The following is a 6,543-nucleotide window of genomic DNA, read 5'->3' as shown; positions in this document are numbered from 1 at the left end:
TATGCAATGTACGGGTCTAACTGGCCTCATGGGGATATAAATGTCAAGACACTGCGGTACAACTGGTTAGAGCTTCAGATTAAGGCAGTGTGATTTAAATCTCAGCTCATCCCTTACCTACACTATTTATTTATTTTATTGATTCGCTTTCTAGCCCACCCTCCCCACGAATGGGCCCAGGGCGGGTTACAGTAAAATGCTCAATGAGCATTAAAACATATAAATACATTTAAAAACTAGAAAATACCACAAATACATACAAATCAGCACTTCAGATGGTGGGCCCCCTCCAATTTCCCCAATCATGGTATAAAACAAAGCAGAACAGAAGGGGTGGGGTGGGGCCACAGTTTATAATAATCTGGTGACTGTGCTTATAGGGAGACAAATGATAATGCTACCACCCTGGTGGAAGACCAGTAGGGAGGCTCCTAAAACAATCAAAGACTGGCCTCAACCATACACCTGGCGGAATGTCGCTGTCTTACAGGCCCGCTGAAAAGATATAATATCTTGGCAGGCCCAGGTGTCCTCCGACAGAGAGTTCCACCACCTCTAGATGACCTTGAGCCAGCCATTATCTTTCAGCCTACCCTTCATTGAGGGTAAAATTAAAGTATAGACAGAACATGGACTTAGAGGAAGAGTGGGATAAAAATGTGATAAAATCTGACTATTTCCCACTTTCATGGGGAAATCTTTTTTAAAAAGACAGGAGCATACAGGAGAATTAGAATTTAGAGTGGATTGTTATAATGTAGTTAAAACTTCTGAGATCAAATGGAGTGGATCTGGAAAAAATTATTGAAAAATGTCATGTGATTGATTCAAATCTCTTGAAATTCCGTTCCAAGGGTATTTTACTCACCCTATGTCATTGAACATGATTATTGGTGATACCAAGCTGCTTATGTTGACTTTATCCATATTTTCTGAAACTTTTCGATTATAAGAGCACTTATATGCGCATTATAAGATTAACTGGGGGCATGGCTAGCTACTTTATTCTCTATGAGAATACTGTCATCATAATATTTAAAGGGGATGGTTCCTTAAAAAGATATAGAATGAATTTTGAGCTTATCCGCCACCTTGAAGCTTGCCTGGCCCCTACTTTGCTGGCTTATAGGCACTAGGTGAAAACATTTAATCCACACTTTAGTTGATTTTCCACTCTTGATATTTTAATCTCACTATCTAGCCTGCCTGCCATTTGTAAAAATGCTGTTGACCGTAATGACTGTTGTTTTTACTGCTAAGAATTTATTGTCTGGAACTTTCTGAACAGTTTTTACATTTATTATTTATTGTTTTACCCTTGTTGATAGACATCTTGGCAAGATTTTGGTGAAATGGGTTAGAGATACTGTAAATAAATAATAAGCATGACAAATATGTAAATAGCTTCTAACTGAAAAATGAGAAACATGCCAACAATAATGGAATGGTTGCAGAGGATATGGTCACTAGTACTATCCAAGTTGGAACATTTTGCTGAAGTATCTGATGACAGCAAAGTAATTATTGGAACTTGAACTCTGTCCATTATGTTGTGGAATGGCAAATACTGTTAATCCATATGCAGTGGTTTTGTTGTGTATTATGAAACTTCATGTTTTTTATGTTATAAGAAAACTAAACAATTATTTTCACCTGAAATTTAGAAACTAGCTTTGTGTTTAGATTTCCACCATGGATCCAAAAAAAGAAACCATCTTGATCTATGTTGTGGAATGCTGCTTAATAACAACTACCCAGCCATTTAGATTCTATAGTTGATTTCTCTAATGCAAACAGAGATCCCCAGTTAAACAACACAAAACACTAACAAATTATTCATGGGGCAAGAGAGACCAGACAGTCTCTCTACATTGCTTTATTGCTGAAGCCTCAAACCCCATTTAAACCATCAGCACCACAGACATTTATCCTTGCCTGAGGCTGGCCTATACAATTAATTTTAGCTATTTTCTGGTCATTGGCAAACATGCACTGCATATCAAATAGCTAGAACGAAACTTACCTTTTAAATTCTGTCTTCTCTTGCATATCCAAGAACAATAGGTGTGATCTGTGGTATGACAACAGAAAATAAAACACTTTCATCCATTCCGTGTTAAGTCTGGGCCTCTGCATGAAGGTGAAAAATGGTGCTTGTGTTTGCCTCTGTTGTGTTCCTAGGTTACAGAGGAGCCAAGGGGCTCTGATTCTCTTAAGCTGCTGTAAAAGGTTAATTATTAGAGGCATTCAGAATCCCCAGGGACTGTTGGTGGTTCTCTTCCAGAATACAGCTTCATTAAAAAGTAGAGACAGATATCCACTGTTAAGAGTTCATAATGTTGTCTTTAGGGGCTTGGCCAAACATGGTTACAGGCAAGACTGCAGGTTCTTACTTTCTTCATGATGAGGTTTCCTATGCCAAGAAATTAATAGTTAAGGCTTCCTAGCTATATATCCTTGTTAGCTTTCTTCTTCAGCATGGATAGAAAAGGTGTGAGGTCAGGGAGTTCGTGTGGTCACTGTGCAGTTGAATCCCTGGGTTCTTGTCCAGGCTATAGGTATACTACAGATAAATTTTAATGTCCTTTCCTGAATGAATGGGGGGGGGTGCTTCAGACAATCTTCAGTAATGCTTGTCATACTATATATATATTCAGGGGTTTTTTTCTGGGAAAAGAAGTGGTGGAACTCTCAAGAGGGAAATGAGGAAGAAACACATAGGATTCTTTGAAATCATATTATTTTGAAGCACTATTGCCGAGTATTTTCAAGAGGTGCCAGAACTCCGTTCCCCCACGTTACCCCTGAAAAAAAGCCCTGTATATATTTGCACACCATTTTCTTATATCTCTGTCTTCCCTATATCAATGTTTATATACTCCCTTACCTGCTAGATTCACTAACTTTAATGTTGTGTTCTCTTTTGCTGGGCCACGGATTAACTGGTTGGCAGAAAGGGATTCCAGCAAGTACCAAGAAACAGTTTTTGAAATCAGCTCAATGTATTTTGGGTATAAACTCTTCTTTGAGGCAACTCTCCCTATAGAATTGTTTTACAAATTGCAACTTCCTGGCTCTACAGGGCCTGTACAGAGAATGAGATGCCTTCCTAACTAGAGCCACCCAACTGCACAAGCAGTTCAAGGACTTCAGTGAGTTGAAATACACGTTACCAAGTACCTAGGGATGCTGAAGTGAACCTCATTTCACGTGTCCCCCCTCCAACTTCCTATGCACTTGCTTGCACAGTCACTCTTCAATTTGTTCCGTGTGAGTACATTCAAGTGTTTGGTATTAGTTCTTCCTCAACTACTAAAAGTATCCTAGTTTCCCCCACCTCCCACATCTATTCATTGCAATGCAGATCTTGACACTTTCCCACACCTTAACGAAATGCAAATTAGCAAGTCAAAGGAGCCTATAGTATTTGTTCTCACAGCAAAAACAGAGCTGAATTGGTGCTCTGGCCTCCGGACTCACTTGCAGATGCAATCAAAGCAGCATGCATGTGCACCGAGCAGGACACCCTGAGCGTGAATTGAGGACAACACACAAAATCCTGCACTTGAGCGTCCCCAGGAAATTCACAATGTGTATTTCCACTCAGTGTTGCATACACCAATGAAGCAAAATGCTATTCAGTTTCCATTAGAACATTATGGAGAAGGGTATGCAATTTTCTATATGACGTGATCAGAGATCCTGGAATCAACAGAACTCTGTCATGTAATGTGGTTCCTCAGAGAGAAAAGCTCTATTGTTACTGGATTTCCATTGCCTTAGAATAAGAGAGCCTTATAACCTTTTAGCACCTTTCTAATCTTTATTTACAAATATCTGAGCATAATGGACACAAACAGGCATTCTTAGGAGCAGCAAATCTGTCGCTTGCTCAGATTCCCAGATAGTGAAAAGGAGCCTCCGCAGTCCAAAGGGCTTCATCTTCAGCCAGTTCACAGGTCTCACTGTCCATCAACTGCCCCACCATTTCTTATACACGCATATACACAACCATACAATCCAAGAGAGATTGCAGGAGGAATACACCACCTGGAGCACTGAGTTGCCCTTCAATGGGACCTGTTCTGCAGTACCGTGCCCCCTTTTCCACTGAAATCCAAGATCTTCCCTCTTATCTTTCCTCATCTTCTGATGTCTAAAGCCCTTAAGTGTGACTGCAATATTTTGCAGTTCTGAGAAAGGTAAACATCACTTTGCCTGCATAATACCTGAACAAAGCTGGGACTTGTGAGAAATGTCCTATTTGATCCACAACGTGCTTTGACTAATCTTCCCACATTTGCGTTCAATGTGTTTAATGTCTTCAGGCTTATCCCAGCATTCAAAACAAAGACAGATGCTATCTTGTTCTGCGGTGTTCAGATGATCTCATCGTTACTTGACAAAGTGATCTGTCATATCTACCAACTCACTCTGTCCCCATCTCTAGAGTCATTTTGCACTGTGTTGGGGAAAATTGTGGTTATAAAGCCTTTCTAACATAGGATTTGAGACATAGGATTTAAACACAGGATTTGGGAAGTCTTGCTCCATGATCCAGAGGTCCTTCCCATGAACCTTCAGCATCTATTGCCTTGTGCTTTAATCAAAGAACCACTGAAATACAAAAGTCTTTCCCTTGTTAGACTCACAACACACTGTTAGCCATTGATGTTATTGCATACAGGCCTTTATTGTCCCGAATTCTTTGTGTATTGTTCTGAAATCACTGCTGGTTACTGTTGTTCAGCAGTTTCATGTTGCCCCTTAAAGTAACTCTACTTGAAATGCATCTGCTGGGGTTGGGGGGCTTAGCAACAAACAATATAGTCCTTCTTATCAAGAAAGACGATGCTGCAGACCAGAATACCTGAACAATTAAAACTATATTTTGTCACTATAATCTCAACCGTTCATTCAAGTAAAGGCCAAGTTAGATCTGATGCACAAAATCCATGATACGAATCTCTCATGTTTGTTTGATTGTTTAATCCAAAGTAGTCATATAAGTCTGCTACTCTGATCTGGGAAGCAATGCCAGAGGAAGGACTAACCCTTTCCTCCCATGCCCTATCCACAGTTTCTCCCCTTATCTATTAGTAACCACAGGTTTCTGATATTGTTAATAGGCTGATACACCTCTTTCCATTTCCCTCTGCATAAAAAGTTTGATGATCATTGGATTAAGTAATTGGTAAATTATGACTCAGGAGGTAAAGTTTTTTCTTTCTCATTTTATTATTGTTGTTTCATTGGTCAATCTTATTTAATAATAATTACAACATTCAATTTATATACTGCCCTTCAGGATGACTTAACACCCACTCAGAGCGGTTTATACAGTATGTTATTATTATCCCCACAACAAAACACCCTGTGAGGTGGGTGGGGCTGAGAGAGCTAGAAGCTGTGACTGACCCAAGGTCACAAAGCTGGCTTCAAGTGGAGGAGTGTGGAATCAAACCCGGTTCTCCAGATTGGAGTCCTGTGCTCTTAACCACTACACCAAACTGGCTGTCTATTTAGTGGTTTGCATTGCACTGTTTTAAAGTTATAATTTAGGGGGAAATGTGAGACATAGTCAATGTTGCAACATAATGCATATTATTATTTTTATGACAAAAATTGTCCAGTAGGCATTTAATACATTTCTCATGGATCCATAAGCTGAAGTATTTATTACTTCAGCTGGGAGCCAGTTTGGTGTAGTGGTTAAGTGTGCGGGACTCTAATCTGGAGAACCAGGTTTGATTCCCCATTCCTCCACTTGAAGCCAGCTGGATGACCATGGGCTAGTCACAGTTCTCTGGAGCTCTCTCAGCCTCACCTGCCTCACAGGGTGTTTTGTTGTGGGGATAATAGTAACATACTTTGTAAACTGCTCTGAGTGGGTGTTAAGTCATCCTGAAGGGCGGTATATAAATTGAATGTTATTATTATTGTTATTATTAGAAAATGCTTTTTTTAAAATCATGTACTTTGTCACCTTTCAGCTTATGTTTCCCTTAATGATGCTTGCTATGCATTTATTTGGTGATACTGAACTGTCCACATCCCTTTATGAATGCATGTGCTGACAAGTCACAACTGACTTACGGTAACTACAAGAGTTTGTCATGGAAAGTGATGAGCAGAGGTGGCTTGCCATAGCCTTCCCTCCTTGCCAACACCCTTAACTAGCCTTTTTCTGTTGTGCAGGACACAAACACATCATAATTCATCCAAACATAACACAAAGGTCATCATTAATCCATTATAATGAATGGGAGTTTTCTCCAGTGATTCCTGTGAAAGATGGATGCCACTCTTAAACGGTTTTTGCCCAAAGTTGGAGAGCAGTGTTGGACCATAGCAAAATCCAAAAACAAAAGCCATTTTATACGTTTCAGAAGGGACAACCAAATGTACACAACACTTTATGCGAGCTTTTGAGTTCTCCAGAACCCTTCCTCAGCGGGTGGACGTTAAAAGGTGTGCGTAAAAACACTTGCCTAAAGAGAGATGACCAGTAGGCCGCCGTGTTGATTCATAGCAAAATCCTCA

The sequence above is a fragment of the Eublepharis macularius genome, chromosome 9, assembly GCF_028583425.1.
Source record: "Eublepharis macularius isolate TG4126 chromosome 9, MPM_Emac_v1.0, whole genome shotgun sequence".
Lineage (NCBI taxonomy): Eukaryota > Metazoa > Chordata > Lepidosauria > Squamata > Eublepharidae > Eublepharis > Eublepharis macularius.
Note: the sequence above shows the minus strand (reverse complement) of the source record.